This window comes from Triticum aestivum, chromosome 7B (assembly GCF_018294505.1).
Source record: "Triticum aestivum cultivar Chinese Spring chromosome 7B, IWGSC CS RefSeq v2.1, whole genome shotgun sequence".
Taxonomy (NCBI): domain Eukaryota; kingdom Viridiplantae; phylum Streptophyta; class Magnoliopsida; order Poales; family Poaceae; genus Triticum; species Triticum aestivum.
In genome coordinates, this window is record NC_057813.1 from 32,415,619 (window position 1) to 32,438,917 (window position 23,299).

The following is a 23,299-nucleotide window of genomic DNA, read 5'->3' on the forward strand; positions in this document are numbered from 1 at the left end:
GCGCAGCTCTTCCTTTATAGCCCGCATTGCAGAGCGGGCATCCTTGGCTTCGGCGGTGGCCTTCCCCAGCTCTTCTTGCCCCGCTAGGCGCTCCTTCCCAAGAGCCTCATTGCGGTCGGTAGCATCTTTTAACTTGACGGCCATTTCGGCCATCTCTTCCCTGCTCCGGTAGTGTGCGACCCTTTCAGCCGCTAACTCCTCGGCCGCCCTCGAGGCCGCCGCATTACTCCTTCTGGACTGCTCCTTGGCTTGAGAAAGTTCGGTCCGAAGGCTCTCCACAGCAGCGGCACTATCTACATTTCACACACATGTTGTAAGGAGCTGGCTTCGGCTCCCTTACCAAGTGACCGCACAGAAACACTTACCTTGCGACTCATCAAGTCGCCTGTTGACCAGCGTGATGTCCGCATCCGCAACAGCGAGTTGCCGCTTTAGTTCAGCAACTCCATCAGTCTGGCTGGCCCCCGGACGACCCGCCACCTGCATCGGCATGGAGGAAATTTAAACCTGCGATTTTGACCCTCGGCACGCTGTCGATTTCGACAACCTACCGAGTCTCAGGGGCTACTATCTATACAGGGCGCATTCTATATGCAAAACTGTTAAAAGGTGTGTCATTTTTACATACCTCAAACCCCGCCAGCAAACTCCTGACGGCATTATGCAAGCCTCCTTCGGCGGACGAAATCCTTTCAATCACCATGCTCATCAATGCGTGGTGATCTTCTTAGATGGACGCCTTCTCAAGCAGATCCTTCAGCCGTACACCAGTTGGCGCCGAACTATCCGTCTTTGCCAAACCAGGGGGCTCCCTCCATGATGACACTTCAGGCTCGTCCGCCCTATCCGACAGCGCCCCGGACGGAGGCGTCTCGCTCTCCATCATCTCCGGACGAAGGTCCCCCGAAGACGAGCTCATTTGCGAACGACGGAGATCCGAACTACAAGGTAAAAACTTTAGTTATCCTCAGAAGCACAAATAGGGATGTCCCTTATTTTAAAACTCCTTTCTTTCTACTTACGGCTCGTTGGAGGGCTGATTCTTTAAGGTAGATTGTGCGGCCGGGGCCTCCCCGGACGCAGGACCCTCTGGCGAAGATTTCTTCCCCCGTTTAGGGGCTTTTGCCCCCGGGTCCTTGGAGGCAGTCCTCTTCTCCCCTTGGAGGGAGGGATTCTCGATCCCCCCTCTTTCAAGAGCCTCCTTAGGCGAGGCAGTAGCTTTCCTACTTTCCCCTTCGCCTTCGTCTGGAGGCGCAACCTCAAGCATCCGGACCAGCACGGGATCCGGCGCGTTCTCGGGGAGGGGGGCCGGACACCATATCAATTTTGCTTCCGCTATCCACTCCTGTTTAGAAGGAAGTTGGTCATAAGGCGAATCATCGAAAGGCAAACAAATGGTATGTCCGGACTTGGAACTACTTACTTGAATATCCAGGCGATTCCAGCTTAGGCCAGCATCCTCGGTTAATTCCGGACGCACCTCTTGCGATCCGAAGAATAAGTTGTACATCTCCAGGGGTGTCATACCCATGAAGTGTTGAAGAATCCGTGGGCCCTCCGGATTGAACTCCCACAGCCAGAGAGGGCGGCGTTTGCAGGGCGGGAGACGCCTAATCAGCATAACCTGCATTACCACCACCATATCAACCTCCCTCGTTTGGAGATTTCGAATCTGGCCCTGCAGTAGGGGCATGTCCTTTGACGGCCCCCAGTTGAGCCCTTGGTTGACCCACGACATAAACCGTCGTGGAGGTCCCGGGCGGAATAAGGGCGGCGACTTTTGTCTGCGGCCCCTTGGAACGGTAATATAGAACCACTCTTGCTGCCACGGGCCGAGCTCCTCTTGGAAGGAGCCAGCGGGCCACGGGGCATCCGCCCTCCTACTTATGGCCGCCCCGCCGCACTCCGCTTGAGGCCCCCCGATCATCTTCGGCGCCACATTGAAGGTCTTCAGCCACAGGCCGAAGTGAGGGGTGACGCGGAGGAAGGCTTCGCAGATGACAATAAATGCGGAAATATGGAGGATGGACTCCGGAGCCAAATCGTGGAATTCCAACCCATAGTAAAACATGATCCCTCTCACAAAAGGATCCATCGGGAAGCCTAAACCCCGACGGAGGTGGGATACAAAAATGACATACTCGTTGGGCTCGGGGGTGGGGATGGCCTGCCCTTCGGCAGGCAAACTGTGCGAAATCTCATAAGCCAGGTACTTGGCCTCTCGCAGCTTTAGCACGTCCTCCTCCGTGACGGAGGAGGGCATCCACCGGCCCTGGAGGTCGGAACCGGACATCGTTGAAAGTCCGAAGCGCTCGAATCTGGAGCTCTAGGTGCTGGAACTTGGAGCGGGGAGAGGATTCGATGGAGGATTGAAGAAAAGAAACGAGCCTTGGTCCCGTTATAAAGAGGGAGAATACCAAGAGCCGTCTCCGTGACCGTTTGGGACTCGCCTTCGATAGAGGGGGCGTGGCGACGGGCGCGGTTGGGTTACCCACGTCCGTATTGATGCGAATCCCGAATTAAGGGGGAACACGATCTCTGCTTCGACAAGACGTGCCAAGGAAACCGCTTCGCTAAATGCGCTGAGGTGGTAGAGTAAAAAACGATTCACGTAATGGCTTGGTAGTGGCGTGACGTCATGCCGCAAAAAACGTCAGCAGATTGAGCTTGTGTATATATTATTCTCTCTACGGTGGAATGTGGAATTTATTTTGTAGAGCCGGACACTATCCTGGTGTTCACATCTTCTATCATTCGGAGGAGGAACCCGCCTTGCAATGCCAAGCAATATATGCGCCGGACTTATCGTCATTGAAGCCTGGTTCAGGGGCTACTGAGGGAGTCCTGGATTAGGGGGTGTCCGGATAGCCGGACTACCATCATCAGCCGAACTATCATCGGCTGGATTATCATCATCGACCGGACTCCAAGACTATGAAGATACAAGATTGAAGACTTCGTCCCGTGTCCGGATGGGACTTTCCTTGGCGTGGAAGGCAAGCTTGGCGATACAGATACGTAGATCTGCTACCATTGTAACCGACTCTATGTAACCCTACCCCTCTCTAGTGTCTATATAAACCGGATGGCTCTAGTCCGTAGGACAACAACAACAACCATTACAATCATACCATAGGCTAGTTTATAGGGTTTAGCCTCCTGGATCTCGTGGTAGATCCACTCTTGTAAACATCCACAATATCAATATCAATCAAGCAGGACGTAGGGTTTTACCTCCATCAAGAGGGCCCGAACCTGGGTAAAACATCGTGTCCCTTGTCTCCTGTTACCATCCGCCTAGACGCACAGTTCAGGACCCCCTACCCGAGATCCGCCGGTTTTGACACCGACAACGACCTTCGGGGTAGGCCCCCCTGGTGACGCTTTCTTCCCCTGTTTGGCCACCTCCGTCACCAAGTCTTCAGAGGCGGCCCTCTTCTTTCCGCGTGGGGAGGAGGCCTTTGATTCCCCTCCCCGACTATCCTCCTTTGGGGAGGTAGCAATTCCCCGGGTTTGGATGCAGAGTGTGTGAAGTTCGGCTTCTCTGTTCTTCCCTTCGTCTTTCCCTGAGGGTATTTTGCTAAGCACCCGCCCAAGCATCTTGGGTATGGTTGGACTAGGCGAGCCTTCGGGAAGTGGCACCAGACACCTGATTCTCTCTACCATGCTGAGCCATTCCTGGCCACGAAGGATTTTCAGAATAATGATTATGATAAATATGAACGATGTGTTTGGTTTCGGGGTTACTTACTTGGGTATCTGGGCGATTGCAGCTTAGGCCCGCATCCTCGGTGGTGTCCGGACACTTTACTTGTGGTCCGAAGAATAATTTACATATCCCTTCGAGCGTCACGCCGAAGAAGTGCATAATAGTCTGCGGACCCTCTAGATTGCACTCCCACATCCGGAGAGGCTGGCGTTTGCACGGCAACATCCGTCGGATTAGCATTACCTGAATTATGCTGACAAGATTAATGTCCCTCTCAAGAAGCTCCCGGATACGGCTCTGCAGTGTTGGTACATCACTAGCAGACCCCCAATCCCGTCCTAGATTGGTCCATGACGCCAGTTGTGACGGAGGGCCCGAACGGAAGTTGGGGGCAGCCACCCACTTTGTGCCTCTGGGAGCCGTGACGTAAAACCACCTCCGTTGCCATAAATCGGATACCTTTGGGAAAGAACCCTCTGGCCATGGGGCATCGGTGTTCCTGCTTATTACGGCACCTCTGCACTCCGCATGTCGCCACTCAATCATCTTCGGCTTCACATTGAAGGTCTTGAGCCATAAGCCGAAGTGTGGAGTGACGTGGAGAAAAGCTTCGCACACAATGATGAACGACGAGATATGGAGGATAGCGTCCGGAGCTAGATCGCGAAAATCTAACCCGTAATAGAACATGAGCCCCCTCACAAAGGGATCAAGGGTGAGGCCCAAGCCGCGGAGGAAGTGAGAAACAAATACGACGCTCTCATTAGGCTCGGGAGTAGGGATGACCTGCCCTGGAGCAGCAAGCCTGTGCCAGATGTCGGCAGTCAGATATCCGACCTCCCTAAGCCTCGCAATATCCTCCTCTTTGACCAAGGAGGCCACCCACCGGCCTTGAGGGTTGGATCCAGACATATTGGAGGATCTGAGGTGTTTGAGTTTGGGTCTCGGGTGTTAGAACTCGAGATACGAAAAGGCGCAAGGGTGGTAAAGGGGTATAGGCCTCGGCCCCTTTATAAAGGGGGTGAATATCAAGCGTCGTCAGCGTGACCACTTGGGACTTATCTAAAAACACGGAGTCATACCAACAGTCGTCGTGGGGTTGCACACACCCATGTCGGTGTCAAAACCGGTGTATCTCGGGTAGGGGGTCCCGAACTGCGTGTCTAGGGGGATGGTAAGAGGAGACAAGGGACACGATGTTTTACCCAGGTTCGGGCCCTCTTGATAGAGGTAAAACCCTACGTCCTGCTTGATTAATATTGATGATGTGTGTTACAAGAGTAGATCTACCACGAGATCGAGGATGCTAAACCCTAGAAGCTAGCCTATGGTATGATTATTCTTCGTCCTACGGACTAAAGCCATCCGGTTTATATAGACACCGGAGAGGGCCAGGGTTACACAGAGTCAGTTACAATGGTAGGAGATCTACACATCCGTATCGCCAAGTTTGCCTTCCACGCCAAGGAAAGTCCCATCCGGACACGGGACGAAGTCTTCAATCTTGTATCTTGATAGTCTTGGAGTCCGGCCGATGATGATAGTTTAGCTGTCCGGACACCCCCTAGTCCCGGACTCCCTCAGTAGCCCCTGAACTAGGCTTCAATGACGACGAGTCCGGCGCGCATATTGTCTTCGGCATTGCAAGGCGGGTTCCTTCTCCGAATAATTTATAGAAGACTGTGAACACCAGGATAGTGTCCGGCTCTGCAAAATAAATTCCACGTACCACCGTAGAGAGAATAATATCACACAAGTTCAGTCTGCTGACGTATTTGGTGGCATGACGTCACACCACTACCAAGCCTTTATTAGAATTGTTTTTATTGTACCACCTCAGTGCGTTTTAGCGAAGCGGTTTCCTTGGCATGTCTTGTCAAAGCAGAGATCGTGTTCCCCTTATTCCGGGATTCCCATCAATACAGACATGGGTAACCCAACCGCGCCATTGATTGCGGCGCTTGGGAGATAAGCGAGTTTTATCAGGCCGGTGGGGACACATGTTTTTGTCCGCCCATATAAGGGGATAAAGATCCAACCCTTTTACCTACGCCTTATTCCTCCTTGGCTTATCCATCTCCGCGAACTCAAGCTCCAACGCCCAAGTCCGCACATCTCACCTCAACCTCCTCCAACTATGTCCGGAGCGGGAGGCAAGTGGATGGCCTCCTCCGTCACGGAGGGGCACATCCAGAAGCTGCGCAGCGCCGGATATCTGTCCAGCAACATCACGCACCGGCTCCCCAACAAGGGAGAGCTCATTCCCACCCCCAGTCCCCATGGGAGGGTAGTATTTCTTCCTCATTTCCTCCATGGACTGGGCTTCCCACTCCATCCCTTCGTCCGGGGGCTCATGTTCTACTACGGCCTGGATTTCCATGATCTGGCCCCGAATTTCATCCTCAACATCTCGGCGTTCATCGTCGTGTGCGAGGCCTTCCTCTGCATCTAGCCCCACTTCGGCTTGTGGCTCAAGACCTTCAGTATCAAGCCGAAGGTTGTGAAGGGCAGTCAAGCGGAGTGCGGAGGCGCCATGGTGGGCAGGATGTCCCACGTTACTTGGCTTGAAGGCACTTTCGTGGAAACCATTAAGGGGTGGCAATCGGGGTGGTTCTACATCACCGAGACGCGTGACCCTGAATGGGCAGCGGCCCCCGAATTCAGATCTGGCATCCCCACATGGGTCACCTCCTGGAAAGAGAGCGGCTGGACATGGGGTGATTTGGAGGAGCTGACCGGACTCCAAGCTTGCGTCCAAAAGCTAGTGGACAAGAAGCTCAAGCTTGTCAACGTAGTCCAGGTCATGCTCATCCGCCGGATTCTCCCGTGCCAACGATGGGGCTTCAACATGTGGGAGTTCGATCCGACACAGCACCAGACTTTGAGCGGGCTCTCCGACACTATGTACGAAGATGTCTGGAAGGTGTTGTTCAAGGGCGCCGAGGCTCCCGCATTCGCTACCGAAGATCGCGGATTCAGCTCGCAGCGTCCGGCTGATGAGGTAAGTGATTTTGTCCTTTACGGGACGCTTGTTTTCCATAGTTTGACTCTATGCAGGATCTAAACTCCCTCTCCTTTGACAGGACTGGCTGGCAAAGGCCGAGCAGACTATCTGTCCGGCCCCATTGCCAGAGGACCCAGCGGACGCCCGCTTAACGGGGCTGCTGGCTTCGGCACCCCATGTGGTGCCGGAGAAGAAGGCCAAGAAGAAGGCCATGGGGACTCGGAAGAGTTCCTGTTTTCAGGTGTTACCGGATGATGACTCCGAGGCCGACTCCTCTCACAAAGGTGAGGAGGAGAAGAAGAAAGCCTCTCCCCCAGCGGGGGGAGGGAAGAAAAGGAAGGCCTCCCCAACGAGAGAGGCCGAAGGGTCCAAGAAGGGAAAAACTCTTTCCACGGACTGCTCCGCCAACGCCAGTGACGACGACGAGGACTGGCCCCCAAGGGCCAACCCCTGGCGAGATCGTAATTATCCGGACTCCCGAATAACTTCATGGTTTTTCTTTTCACCACATAATGTCTATCGAATGCCGCATACAACCCTGCAGTCCGGCCAAGGATGATCTTCCCGCTTCGTCGAGCGGGTCCTTAGGTGCGTCGGATATTGATTCTCTTCCGACCGCCTCCACGCCCCGTGATGCGGACGATGCTGAGGTGGGATCCCGGGAAGGGACCCACCAGGAGGAGGATGCCCCGGAGGAGTCGCAGAACAACCTCCCGGACTTTGCACCGGAATCGGCCTCGGAACCCATAGTGGCTCCGGAGTCCGGAGGGCAGCCTCTTCGTAAGAAGGGCAAGATCGTGACGCTGGCAGCCTCCGTCCAACCGGAGGCGCCGGATAGCTTGCTGGAGGCGCTCAATGGCGCCCCCATCAAAGAGGAACACCGCACTGTTATGAGTGCGGTGATTCAGAAGGTTCAGCTCGCCAAGAGCGGGCTGACCGAAGCCTGCAGCAGCCTTCTAACAGGCTTTGAGGTAAGAATTTTGATATATGTAAAATATTACTACATAGACAGTAGCCCCTGATGCTCGGTTCGGTGTTCAGAAAGAAAAGCCGGACTGAGGATCTAAAAAGATATACGCAGGAGTCATAAAAAATATGTCAATATGGGATTGCAGGCTGTGCTGCTGACCTCTGCTGCACTGACTGCGGAGGTCAATACTTTGAAGGAAAGCCTCGAGCGGTCCAAGAACGAGCTCGGCCGTGCCAAGAAGCAGCTCGAGGACAAGGAAGGTGAGTAATAACTTATTAAAATTGTACCTTACAGAAAAGGATTTGGTTGCAAGAAAAATGACAAGGATAACATGGATATAGCAGGGGCCATAAACGAGGTGGCGACCCTAAAGGAGGCGGTGTCCGCGGCCGAACGTAATGCGGCCGCGGAGCGCACCGAGCGAGAGAAGCAGGAGGCGCGGGTGGCGGAGGTACAGCAAGAGCTCCAAGCTCTCGTGGAAAAACACGAGAGTTTGGAGCGTGACTCGAAGACTCGAGAGTCCGAGCTTGCAACGGCTCTTGAGAGTGCCAAAGCCGCTAAGGCAGAAGCCTATAAGGCCCTCCAGGAAGTCGAGGCGTTGAAGAAAATAGCGGCGGGTAAGGCATTTTTCATGCAAAGTAAGCATGTGAGTGTGAATTACATATCACTTACCTGAATTCGGAGCTCTCCAGGAGCGTTCGCAGATCTGCCCCGCAGCGTGTCTAGACATCCGGTGCTCCTTAGCGACCAGCTGAAGCAGCTGGTCAAGCTCCACAAGGTGGCCGAACAGGCCATGAAGGGCCTCATAGTTCGGTTGTGGCCTAAGGAGGCCATGCCTGGGAGCTACTTCGGCCTGGTGCAGGGGCTGGTGGATGCGTGCCCGTGGGTTGAAGTCATCAAGCACTCCGCCTGTATTGAAGGTGCCCGTCGGGCCCTTGCCCGCGCAAAGGTGCACTGGGGCAAGATGGATGCCCAGAAGCTTGTGACGGACGCGCCACCGCAGGGCAAGGAGCATCGCATGCCCGAGATGTATTATAAGAGTGTCCTGAAGGGTGCCCGCATTATTGCGGGTGAGTGCTCCAAAGATATAATATTTGAGTAGACTCGCATTTTGTTATCCTGTGCACTGAAAACTTAGTTCGTATGCGCTAAGCAACGCTTGTTAATTTAAAATATTACCTTCTGTGCGGCTGTTTATCAAATCTGAGAGATGGCAAGTCGTCGACTTCAGCCCCCATGCCACGAGTGCTGGGGTGTTCGGGATAAACTTGATCACTCTTGTTCCCATTTTTGGGTCCATCTAGGGAGGCGCTCAACACAACGAACAAGGCAACCGGACTTATAATGCTTGAACACTCTCACTTAGCCATAGAATTCTATAATTTTAAATTTCGGTGAAGCCCCTAGTCTTCGGAAGGCCGAATTTGGGGCGCTATCCACGCCTGGGCCGGACAAAGCCGACTCCTCGCTCTAAGCGGCATAAATCTTTAAGGACTCGCAAAAAACCTCTCGAACAGTGACCGGCTCTCGCCTCATCATGACGGTCAGTTTTCGCTTTCTCCACTGAGGCGCTCGCCCAGCTCAACTGGGGCACAATTGCAGTGGTTCTCCCAGTGCTACCTTACCCGATACAACGGAATGTAAGGTACCAAAACATGGGAGCCGGGCAAACCCAACTATTGACCCAAGACATGATTCGGAGCCGATGCATATAGTGCTATAAGTTCGGGGTGTCGCACTTGTGAAAGTGTTTGGGCTTATCACACCATGATGCGGGAAACATATGCCCCTGGTGTATTTAGCCGTACCAGAATGTACAGATGCAACATGTCATAAATGAACATATGTATAAGAAAGAAATGCAATTGGAAGCAAAAAGGTGCTGCATTACTTATTCAAGAAAAGACTGCTGTGAATGCAGAACGATACAAATGGTGCGATAAGCAAGGGATGGGACTATTAAACATGTCCCCCTCCAGGGGGTAGGCTGCGGAATGGTGTATAAAACAGATTTAATGCTCGTAATGGAGACCACCTGGATATTCGTTGTAGCCTTTCTCCTTCCCTGGCTGTTGCATCGTGAGTTCGGCAGGTCTGCTACCGGACAGGGCCTTTGACGAACGGAGTCCTGTGGGTAAAAATAAAAAGAAAAAAGAAAAAAAAGAATGACAAAATTGAGAGCCCCTGGTGTGGTTGAGCCGCATTCTGGGCCTATTGTGGTCGTGCCCCTCTCCCCATGCCCATGGTATCTCCAAAGTGTAATGGTGTACGCGAAGGACCTGTCTTGACATTTTGCAGGGGCTGGGGTTGGGGCCGCACTGCTACACGTGCTCGGAACGTGCCAGGTGATCTTGTTGTAGGTTACTCCGGGCGCGTTTAGTCGTGTCCGGTCGCTTAACGGCCGGACTCGAGAATTGCCTTAAGAGGCTGCACTGTACTTCTACCGCGAGAGCCGTTGTATGTTCCTCCATTCGGAGAGAGCGTTCAGTGTTTCCGTTGACCGTGATGACTCCTCGTGGGCCTGGCATCTTGAGCTTGAGGTATGCGTAGTGCGGCACCGCATTGAACTTTGCGAATGCGGTACGTCCGAGCAGAGCATGATAGCCGCTGCGGAACGAAACTATGTCGAAGATTAACTCCTCGCTTCGGAAGTTATCCGGGGATCCGAAGACCACTTCCATTGTAACTGAGCCTGTACAATTGGCTTCTACACCTGGTATGACGCCTTTAAAGGTCGTCTTGGTAGGTTTAATCCTTGAGGGATCTATGCCCATTTTGCGCACTGTATCCTGATAAAGCAGATTCAGGCTGCTGCCGCCGTCCATCAGGACTCTGGTGAGGTGAAATCCATCGACGATTGGGTCTAAAACCAATGCGGCGAATCCGCCGCGGCGGATGCTGGTGGGGTGGTCCCTTCGGTCAAAAGTGATCGGGCAGGAGGACCATGGATTGAACTTCGGGGCAACTGGCTCCATCGCGTATACATCCCTGAGTGCACGCTTCCGCTCCCTTTTGGGTATGTGCGTTGCGTATATCATGTTCACCGTCCGCACCTGTGGGGGGAAACCCTTCTGTCCTATATTGTTCGGCGGTCGGGTCTCTTCCTCGTCATCGCTATGCAACCCCTTGTCATTGTTTTCCGCAATTAACTTGTCTGCCTGCTTGAATACCCAACATTCCCTGTTGGTGTGGTTGGCTGGCTTTTCGAGGGTGCCGTGTATCTGGCACGAGCGGTCGAGTATTCGGTCCAAATTGGACGGACCCGGAGTAGTTCTTTTGAATAGCTTTTTCTGCTGACCGGGTTTAGAGCCTCTGAATCCGGCATTGACTGCCGTATCTTCACTATTATCGCTGTTAATGCGGCGTTTGTTTTTGTTGCGTCGCGACCTGCCATTATGTTCCTTGATATCCGGACTGCCAGAATTTTTTGCTGAGGTTGTTACTGCATGCTAGCCAGCTGTCCTCACCCGCGCAGAAGCGGGTCATGAGTGATGTGAGGGCGGCCATGGATTTCGGCTTTTCCTGTCCCAGGTGCCGGGCAAGCCACTCGTCGCGGATGTTATGTGTGAAGGCCGCGAGGGCCTCCGCATCCGGACAGTCGACGATTTGGTTTTTCTTGGTTAAGAACCGTGTCCAGAATTTGTGGCCGATTCGTCTGGCTGCTGAATTATATGGCTTAGGTCGTCAGCGTCTGGTGGTCGCACATACATGCCTTGGAAGTTATCGAGGAATGCGGCTTCCAGGTCTTCCCAACTCCCAATCGACTCTGCTAGCAATGTCGGGCTGGTCCTTTAAGCTTGAGTGGGAGATATTTGATGGCATGAAGATCGTCACCGCGGGCCATGTGGATGTGAAGGAGATAGTCTTCGATCCAAATCGCGGGGTCTGTTGTGCCATCGTAAGATTCAATATTCACGGGTTTAAACCCTTCGGGGATTTGATGATCCATTACTTCATCTATGAAGCATAGTGGGTGTGCGGCACCTCTGTACTGGGCAATATCACGACGGAGCTCAAAAGAGCTTTGTCTATTTTGTTCGGGCCGGCCGGACTTACTGTGTCCGGCGCGACGGTTGTCGTAACGTATCATGGGGCGCCCACGCGATCCATAGATCGATCTTGCTTGTCTTGTCTTATCCTCCAATATATCTCGCAAGTCCAGAGCGTTCCCCTATGGCCTTGTGCTTTTCGAGCGATGCCGGGGTACGGTTCTATTGAAGGGCCTAGAGGCCACTCTGTCGCGACCACTGGGTGGTCGGTCAGCCGTATTGTCTGCTGGTGATGCGGGTTCATACGCCTCCTCCTCTAATCGGGGGAGTAGCTTGCGTTTAGGGTAGCTTTTGGAGGGGCGTTCGAGCTCATGCTCTTCGGCCACGAGGACTTCAGTCCATCTGTCGGCTAGCAGATCTTGATCAGCTCTAAGCTGTTGCTGCTTTTTCTTGAGGCTGTTTGCCGTGGCCATAAGCCTGCGTTTAAAATGCTCTTGTTCGATGGGATCCTCAGGCATGACGAATTCGTCATCGTCGAGGCTTGCCTCGTCTCCGGAGGGAGGCATATAATCCTCTACCTCTTCTTCTGCCGCTCTCTCATGAGGGCTGGCGTCGCCGTCCTCCTGTGCTGAATCTTGCTGGAATGGGTTGTCTTCGGCACTGTCTGGGGTGTTATTATCTCCGGTGTCGGAATCTTCATTCTTGCTGTGGGGGGATTTAGAGCGGCGCCGCTGACGCCGGTGCTTGGGCTGTTTCTTGGAGGGGTCATCCTCCGCTCTTCCTTCGCCATTCCCATCCTTTGGGATATCCATCATGTATATGTCATATGATGAGGTGGCTTTCCAGTGCCCAGTAGGCGCTATTTCTTGGTCGTCTCCGGCATCATCGTCCATACCGTCGATGTCTTCGGAGTCGTAGTCTAGCATATCGGTTAGATCGTCGACAGTGGCTACTAAGTGGGTGGTGGGTGGGATTTGAATTTCTTCGTAGTTTGCATCCCAACCGTCCTGACCGCAGTCCGGCCAGGGCTCTCCTGATAACGAGAGATACTTTAGCGAACTCAAGATGTTGCTGAAAGGTGAGTGTTGAAAGATGTCCGCAGCGGTGAACTCCATGACCGGCGCCCAATCGGATTTGATTGGAGGGGGCGCGGGAGGTTCGGAGTCTGGCGAGGAGTCCGGCACCTCAGAGTCACGAGCTTCATGAGGGAGAAGGTCAGTGTTCGGCTCAATCTCCGTAGAGGTTGCAGCCCCCGAGGTGGTGTCTAGCCATCCGTCCTTGATCTGCACAGCCGGCTCCGAATTGAAGATCGGAGCGGGCTCGAGTGCGGCCTCCAGGGTACTGTCCGGCTGTAGAGCTAAATCATGCCCGTCGTGACAGTGTGGCGCGCTTGGTCGTGGCTCGAATCCATCGAAGATCAAGTCCCCGCGGATGTCAGCCATGAAGTTCAAACTTCCAAATCTGACCTGACGGCCAGGGGCGTAGCTTTCGATCTGCTCCAGATGGCCAAGCGAATTGGCCCGCAGTGCAAAGCCGCAGAATACGAAGATCTGTCCGGGTAGGAAGGTATCACCCTGGACTGCGTCGTTGTTGATGATCGAAGAAGCCATCGAGCCTATCGGTGACGACACAGAGGAACTCTCAATGAAAGTACCAATGTCGGTGTCAAAACCGGCGGATCTCGGGTAGGGGGTCCCGAACTATGCGTCTAGGCGGATGGTAACAGGAGACAAGGGACACGATGTTTTACCCAGGTTCGGGCCCTCTTGGTGGAGGTAAAACCCTATGTCCTGCTTGATTAATATTCATGATGTGTGTTACAAGAGTAGATCTACCACAAGATCAAGGAGGCTAAACCCTAGAAGCTAGCCTATGGTATGATTGTTCTTCATCCTACGGACTAAAGCCATCCGGTTTATATAGACACCAGAGAGGGCTAGGGTTACACAGAGTCGGTTACAATGGTAGGAGATCTACACATCCGTATCACCAAGCTTGCCTTCCACGCCAAGGAAAGTCCCATCCGGAACGGGACAAAGTCTTCAATCTTGTATCTTCATAGTCTTGGAGTCCGGCCGATGATGATAGTTCGGCTGTCCGGACACCCCCTAGTGCCGGACTCCCTCAGTCGTCGTGGGGTTGCGCACACCCATATCGATGGAAGATCCTGCGATAAGGGGAACACGATCTCTGCTTTGGCAGGGCGTGCCAATAAAACCGCCTCGCAATGCATATCAAAGTGGGCTAAGAAAAACCGGTTCGTGTTGGGACGGGCCATGATGCAGGGGCACGATGTACAAAAATTGCCAGCAGATCAGATTTATGCTATGCTCTCTGTACCAGTATGTGAAGATCATCTTGCAGATCCAGACACGGTTTAGGTGTTCAATAATTACTTTGGAGTATTCGGAGATGGAACCCTCCTTGCAATGCTGAAGACAAGACTGCATGCTGGACTCATCGTCATTGAAGCCTGGTTCAGGGGCTACTGAGGGAGTCCTGGATTAGGGGGTATCCGGACAGCCGGACTATATACTTTGTCCGGACTATTGGAGCGTGAAGATGCAAGACTCAAGACTTCGTCCCGTGTCCGGATGGGACTCTCCTTTGCGTGGAAGACAAGCTTGGCGATCCAGATATTATATTTCCTTCTTTGTAACCGACTCCATGTAAACCCTAGCCCTCTCCGGTGTCTATATAAACCGGAGAGTTTAGTCCTTAGAGACAGAACCATAATCATCATAGGCTAGCTTCTAGGGTTTAGCCTCTACGATCTTGTGGTAGATCAACTCTTGTACTACTCATATCATCAATATCAATCAAGCAGGAAGTAGGGTTTTATCTCCATCGAGAGGGCCCGAACCTGGGTAAACATTGTGTCCCTTTCCTCCTGTTACCATCAGCCTTAGACGCACAGATAGGGACCCCCTACCCGAGATCCGCCGGTTTTGACACCGAGACTCCTCTTTTCGCGAGGGCGACCTTGTGCTCCACCTGATCCAGCGATCAGCCAGATAGCACAAGCTCGTGGCACCTTGGGAAGGCCCCTTCATCGTCAGCAAGGCCCTGTGCAATGACTCGTACAACCTCATCGACGCCCAGAAGCCTAGGGCGCGCAAGAGATGCACAGCCGATGAAGAAACGGAACGGCCATGGAATGCAAATCTGATCCGCCTATTTTATAGTTGATTCGAGCGTATGTACCATGCCAACTTTTGTATTAAGTAAAAGAACTCAGGTCCCTCGAGGTGCACTCGGAGGCCACATTTTTTATCTATCTATGAGTTAAGCTTATGCCATGACTTGAGTTTTTCCATTCCTGCCCCATATGGGTTCCGGTCAGCCAGCTCGGGGGCTCGCCGCCTTGGCCTAAGTTCGCACCAGCCGGAGCCGACTAGTAGTGTGCCGACACTGAAATCCCTCTCTCCGCCCTAAGTCACAGCATGCAGCGCGGCTATCTGACTGGTGGGAGCTAAAGGCCGAAACAGTCGCCCACATGAAATTTGACTAAGGAAGAACGCTAACTTAGGCCCAGTCGGACCTCCGCCTCCCTCGTCCGGCTGCTCAGCAGCCGGTAGGCCGGCTTCTCGCTCGATCAAGCTACACTCTACGCGGCCCAAGTAAGTTGCCCGCTCCGAAGAACGACCAAGTCCCTGATCCGGCCACAAACCGCAGAGCGGCTGTCCGGCTGGCAGGGAGGCGGCCAAGGGAACGCGACACAAAAGAAAGCCAAAGAGATAAAAGCAGAAATCGAACAAGAATTTAAACTTATATGTACATGATACGTCACCAACTTATCTATAATTTTTGATTGTTCCATGCTATTATATAACCCGTTTTGGATGTTTATGGGCTTTAAATTACACATTTATATCATTTTTGGGACTAACCTACTAACCGGAGGCCCAGCCCAAATTGCTGTTTTTTGCCTATTTCAGTGTTTCGAAGAAAAGGAATACCAAACAGAGTCCAAACGGAATGAAACCTTCGGGAGTGTGATTTTTGGAACGAACGTGATCTAGAGTACTTAGAGTGGAAATCAAGAAACAACCAAGGCAGCCACAAGGGTGCCCGGCGCGCCCCCTAGGGCTGGGCGCGCCCCCACCCTCGTGGGCCCCTCGGGCGTTCATCGACCTACTTCTTCCACCTATATGTACCCATGTACCCCAAAAACATCAGAAGCGACCACAAAAACTATTTCCATCATTGTAACCTTTTGTAACCGTGAGATCCCATCTTGGAGCCTTCGTCGGCGCTCCGCCGGAGGGGGAATCAATCATGGAGGGCCTCTACATCATCTGCAAGGCCTCTCCGATGAGTTGTGAGTAGTTTACCACAGACCTTCGGGTCCATAGTTATTAGCTAGATGGCTTCTTCTCTCTGTTTGAATCTCAATACAATGTTCTCCTCGATCTTCTTGGAGATCTATTTGATGTAACTCTTTCTGCGGCGTGTTTGTCGAGATTCGATGAATTGTGGATGTATGATCAAGTTTATCTATGAGAAATATTTGAATCTCCTCTGAATTCTTTTATGTGTGATTAAGTTATCTTTGCAAGTCTCTTTGAATTATCAGTTTGGTTTGGCCTACTAGATTGATCTTTCTTGCAATGGGAGAAGTGCTTAGCTTTGGGTTCAATCTTGCGGTGTCCTTTCCCAGTGACAGCAGGGGTAGCAAGGCACATATTGTATTGTTGCCATCAAGGATAGAAAGATGGGGTTTATATCATATTGCATGAGTTTATCCCTCTACATCATGTCATCTTTCTTAATGTGTTACTCTGTTCTTTATGAACTTAATACTCTAGATGCATGCTGGATAGCGGTTGATATGTGGAGTAATAGTAGTAGATGCAGGCAGGAGTCGGTCTACTTGTCACGGACGTGATGCCTATATACATGATCATGCCTAGATAATCTCATAATTATTCGCTTTTCTATCAATTGTTCGAGAGTAATTTCTTCACCCACCGTAATACTTATGCTATCTTGAGAGAAGCCACTGGTGAAACCTATGGCCACCGGGTCTATCTCTTATCATATAAGCTTTCAATCTACTTTTATTTGCATCTTTACTTTTCCTATCTATATTATAAAATACCAAAAAAATATTTATCTTATCATATTATCTCTATCAGATCTCACTTAAGCAAGTGGTCGTGAAGGGATTGACAACCCCTTTATTGCGTTGGTTGCTAATTCTTGTTTGTTTGTGTAGGTGCGTGGGACTTTTGAAGAGCCTCCTACTGGATTGATACCTTGGTTCTCAAAAACTAAGGGAAATACTTACGCTACTATTACTGCATCACCCTTTCCACTTCAAGGAAAACCAACGCAAGCTCAAGACGTAGCAAGAAGGATTTCTGGCGCCGTTGCCGGGGAGGTCTTCACTCAAGTAAAGATAAACCAAGTACCCATCTCAAACTCATCTCCCTTGCATTACATTATTTTCCATTTTCCTCTCGTTTTCCTGTCCCCTCTGAGGGAGTCCTGGATTAAGGGGTCCTCGGACAGCCGGACTATATACTTTGGCCGGACTGTTGGACTATGAAGATACAAGATTGAAGACTTTGTCCCGTGTCTGGATGGGACTCTCCTTTGCGTGGAAGGCAAGCTTGGCAGTTCGGATATGTAGATCTCCTTCTCTATAGTCGACTATGTGTAACCCCAGCCCCCTCCGATGTCTATATAAACTGGAGGGTTTAGTCCGTAGAACAACAACAATCATAATCATAGGCTAGCTTCTAGGGTTTAGCCTCTACAATCTCGTGGTAGATCGACTCTTGTAATACTCATATCATCAAGATCAATCAAGCAGGAAGTAGGGATTACCCCCATCGAGAGGGCCCGAACCTAGGTAAAACATCGTGTCCCCTGCCTCCTATTACCATTAGCCTTAGATGCACAGTTCGGGACCCCCTACCCAAGATCTGCCGGTTTTGACACCGACATTGGTGCTTTCATTGACAGTTCCACTGCGCTATCCCGATAAGGCTTGATGGCTCGCCTCGTTGTCAAGGACAACATCACCTCCGGAGGATCCCTGGCTATAGGCCAAACTCTCTGGCTGGGCGGTTTTGTCATGGCCACCCGTTCGGTCGCCACGCCGATGATGACTTCTCAGGTCATCAAGAACAACCTCCACGTCAGCCCGGAATTCACCGAGCAGATGGATCCAATGGAGCTCTCCTGCCTAAACGAGCTCTTGGATCACATCGCCGCCCTGAGAGTCGCTACGGACTATGATCAGATTGGGCTTAAACCCGACCTAAGGGAGATTAACTCTCCGTCAGTCACCCATCAGATAGCGGTGGTGGAGGAACAAAACAAGAATTCTTCCCCTATTTTGAGGATGAACTATGTCTGGATTCCCGAGCTCTCTGAGCCGGATACCCATCTACGTGAGGACATGGCCTAGGCTCTGAACTTAGAATCGGGCAAAGGGCCACAAATATTGGGCAACATCCAGGAGCCCGAGCTGCCAAGCTCAGGAGCTCCTTCGCCCCTGGGTCCCAGATTGGGTCAGGATGTGGACTTAAGTCTACCCACCCACCCAGATACAAGTGATCTTTCCCACATCAGACAAGAGCCCCAAGAGACAGTACACCACTTCTGGGCCAGATTCCTCCTTGTAATAAGCAAGGTTAAGGATTGTCACGAGGAAGACGCAATCTCATTCTTTTGCAAAAATTTCACGGACAAGGGAATTCTCAACGCCATAAGTCGTCATGACATAGCACACTTTGCCGACTTGGCGGCCATAGTACAGAAGTACTGTGCGATGGAAAGTGCCTGGAAAACCCAAACAAAATTCTAGGATCCTCTAGCCCTAACTAAACCCCTCGTCCGAACTAAAAGGGTGCGTTGTTGCAAGTCACCCAACCCAATTACAAAGAAGCCAAAGCCCTCTACAGGGCGTGGAACCGTACTGGAGGGATGGCTCAATAGTCCATGAAAAATTCATAGCACAACGGACACCATACCAACACACAGCCTTAGAACATGTTGGATACTCCGGCAGGTGGCCAAGAGCGGCGAGGACCTTCTCATCAACAATACCGCAGAGCACCATCCCACAGAAAATAACAATACAGTACTGACCGTCTTCGAGACTTTTGCCTCAAACAACAAGCTCAAGCAAGCACTCCGCAGCCTCGCCGAATTCTGCCACGTCACAGCAATAAACCTGTGGAACGATACAGCCATAACCTTCAACGCCAGCGATGAACCTCAATTCCGAACAGTCCGAGCACAAGCCTCTTTGGTCCTTAGTCCAATCGTGGACGGATTCCGGCTTACTAAAGTGCTCATGGATGGCGGTAGCAGATTAAACCTCATCTATGAGGAAACTCTTAACAAAATGGAAATAGATAAGAGCCGCATTGAGCAAAGAAGCACGACCTTCAGAGGAATCATCCCTAGTCAGAAGGCACGATGCGCAGGGAAAATCACACTGGATGTGGTATTCGGCACACCGGAGAATTATAGGTCCAAAGAAATCACATTCCAAGTGGCCCCGTTTAGCAGTGGATACCACGCCCTCATGGGGCGAGACGCATTCACAAGCTTCCAAGTTATACCCCATAACGGGTACATGAAGCTCAAGATGCCGGGGCCTAATGGAATCATCACTCTAGCCAGTGATTTGGACATAGCACTCCGCGCTGAAAATAAAACTGCCGCACTAGCCCTGGAGGCATTATCCAAAGCCCTCGCGGCCGAAGAGTTAACTACGCTGCGCTCCATAGTAGACAGGGACGACGTGATACTCGACAAACGACCCAAGTCCACCTCTTTTAAACCAGCAGACGAAATAGTCAAATTCCAGGTCCACCCAACGGACCCTACAAAAACAACATCAATTGGGGCACAATTGAACCCCACAATAGACGCCGCACTACGAGAGTTCTTGCGCGAGAATTGGGACATTTTCACCTGGCATCCTTCAGACATGCCAGGTATCCCACGTAGGCTGGCTGAACATTGCCTAAACATACTAAAGGGATACAAGCCGGTTAAGCAGACTCTTCGGCGCTTTTCAGAACCCAAGCGACAAGCCATGGGAGAAGAACTAGCCAAGCTACTCGAAGCTGGATTCATCAGAGAAATAAAACATCTGGACTGGCTAGCAAACTTGGTGATGGTACCAAATAAGGACAAATCCTGGCGCCTATACGTTGATTTCAAAGACCTTAATAAGGCTTGCCCTAAGGATCCCTTCCCCCTCCCCCGCATCGATCAAATTATCGACGCTACCGCAGGACACGACTCATTGTGTTTCCTCGACGCATACTCCGGATACCATCAAATCAAGATGGCGGAGTTCGATCAAGCCGCAACGACATTTATCACTCCATACAGTCCCTTCTGTTTTAACACCATGCCTTTCGGGCTCAAAAACGTCGGTGCAACCTATCAACGCATGATTCAGACATGCCTGGAAACACAAATCGGCAAAATAGTGGAGGCTTATGTAGACGATGTGGTCATCAAAACCAGACACGTCGAATCACTAATAGACGACTTGAGGCTTACGTTCGACAATCTCCGAACATATGACATCAAGCTCAACCTAGAAAAATGCGTTTTCAGCGTACCAGCCGGAAAACTCTTAGGATTTATTATTTCCAATAGAGGAATCGAAGCAAACCCGGCTAAAATCCAAGCTCTGTCACAGTTGGCTACCCCAACAGACCTCAAGCAAATCCAGAAACTAACTGGATGCGTGGCCGCCCTAAGCCACTTTATCTCCCTATTAGGAGAAAAGGCGCTACCTCTTTATCGCCTTCTTCGATGCACCGAACACTTTGAGTGGACGGATGCGGCTATGGCCGGGCTGGAGGAAATAAAAGCCCTCTTGGCCACCAATCCAATTCTGGCAGCGCCAAATGTCGGCGAACCCATGCTGCTATACATAGCTGCAACACACCAGGTTGTAAGCGCAGTGCTCGTTGTCGAACGAGAGACAGATGGACATAAATTCCCACTACAAAAGTTGGTATACTACGTATCCACTGTCCTCATTCGATGCAATTCACGGTACCCACATTATCAAAAGATAGCATATGCGGTCTTCATGGCATCCCTAAAACTACGACAATACTTTCAAGAGTGTTCAATCACGGTGGCCTCCGAAGTACCACTCAATGACATAATAAATAACCGCGATGCCACGGGCCGGATTGCAAAATGGGCTATCGAGCTCCTCTCGTTCGACATAACATACAAACCACGGAGGGCCATTAAGTTGCAAGTACTGGCTCACTTCATCGCCGAATGGACAGAAGCCGAACTCCCTAAAGAGTATGGCGCGTACTCCAATTGGATCATGCACTTTAACGGCTCTAAAATGCTAGCTGGTCTAGGGGCTGGCGTCGTCCTGACGTCCCCCACCAGAGATACAGTCCAATACGTACTCCAAATACTTTACACAGATTCCAACAATGCAGATGAGTATGAGGCATTGTTGCACGGTCTTCTGATGGCAGTCTCCATGGGCATTCAATGTCTAGAAGTACGTGGGGATTCAAATCTCGCAATATCTCAAATAAATGGAGACTTTGACGCCAAGGACCCAAAAATGGCGGCCTACCGTAATGCCGTTCTCAAAATGTCAACTCGATTCAAGGGGCTCGAGTTCCACCATGTGGTTCGAGAAAACAATCAAGCAGCGGATATCCTTGCCCGCATCGGCGCTAAACGTGACCCCGTCCCACCAATTATTTTTTTGGAAAGGCTGTTCAAGCCATCCATGGTATCGGAAGGGGAGTCTGGCAATACTAGTCCGGATCTGGATACAACCCCAGATCCTGAACAATCTGACGTAATCGGAGGCTCCGCCACTGAAATCACACCTTCGACCCATGAATTATGGCGGTCATCATGGATTATGGACGGGACCCTTCCTAGCTTACTTAAATAGGCAGGAACTCCCGAAGGACCAAAATGAGGCATGTTGCATTTTGCGGCGCTCTAAAGCCTACAAAGTCCATGAGGGAGAGCTTTATAAGAAAAGTGCGACCGGAGTGCTCCAAAGGTTCATATCCGAAGAGGAAGGGCAGAAGCTCTTGGCTGAAATTCATGCCGGACTCGGCGGCCACCATGCCGCAGCTCGGGTGCTCATAAGCAAGTCCTTCTGTACAGGTTTCTACTGTCCGACAGCCCGGGTAGACGCACAAGACCTTGTCCAACACTGCGTTGGTTTCTAGCTTTTTTCAAATCAAAGCCATATGCTGCCCACCGCCCTCCAAATAATCCCCATAACTTGGCCCTTTGCGGTCTGGGGGCTCGATATGGTTGGACCCCTTAAAGGAGGAAGCCATAAGAAGAAATACTTGTTGGTCACGGTCGATAAATTCACCAAATGGATAGAAGCCAAACCAGTTAAAACGGCCAAATCCAGACCAGTGATAGACTTTATATCCAGGGTCGTACACTGCTACGGTGTCCCCCACAACATCATCACCGATAACGGCTCAAACTTTACAGCCGATGAGGTGAAAACCTGGTGCAGCAAAATGGGCATAAAACTTGATTACGCCTCCGTCTATCACCCCCGAACAAATGGTCAAGTCAAACGAGCGAACGGTCTTATTATGAGCTGCATTAAACCCAGACTAGTGCAATCGTTGAAGGAATCAGATACGCACTGGGCGAGGAGCTCGACTCTGTATTATGGGGGCTGTGGACCACGCCAAATCGCACAACCGGATACACACCATTTTTATGATGTACGGCACAGAGGCAGTGCTACCCTGCGATATCATCCATGATTCACCTAGAGTGCGCATGTACAAAGAGAGAGAAGCCGAGATGGATCGGCAGGATAGCATAGATGCCCTAGAGGAGGAGCGTGACGTCGCAAAGGCCTGTTCCGCATTCTATCAATAGCAGGCTCGAAGGTATCAAAGCAGAGAAGTGCGGGCTAAAACTTATAACATTGGCAAACTCGTTCTACGCCTACTAGAGAAGAAAAAGGACAAACTCAAGCCCAAGTGGGAGCGCCCCTTCATCATTGACAAAGTTCTCACTGGAGGTGCGTACCGTCTGTGTGATGCATTAGACCATCGACTCGAGCCGAACCCATGGAACACGGCCAGACTCTGAAGATTCTATGCCTAGTGCTGAACTCTGTGTTTGTCTCCTTACCCCTGCTTCCTTTTAAATTATACCCACTCTCTCTCCCTTTTACATTTATAGCCTTAAAAGCTTCATGTATGCTTTGACCGCACACTCTGGTCGTGCTATACGCGCTCAATATACCTGGGGGCTTCTTACCCAGAAGCTTAATTGTCTTCTGGGCTTTATGCCCACCACATATGCGTCACTTCTCCGTATGTACCTTTTTTCACCACTATATGCATCGATATGACTTAAGTTTGTGGCCAAGCTGGGTTGCCTGGCTCTTGTGTTTATGCCCTATGTTCCCGTTAATTCGGCTAGGGCATAAGGGGAGCACCTATGTGATTGTTACTGCCGGGTCAGCCGGATGTGTACCTCAGACTAGGTGAAGCCGAAAGCTAGCGTTCTTAAGGGAATATTCGGTCGGTGAACAAAAGATATATTTTACCTATTACAAAACATGCCCCCAGATGCTTATATCCTGCGTAAATTTTTGTAGTTCGGAC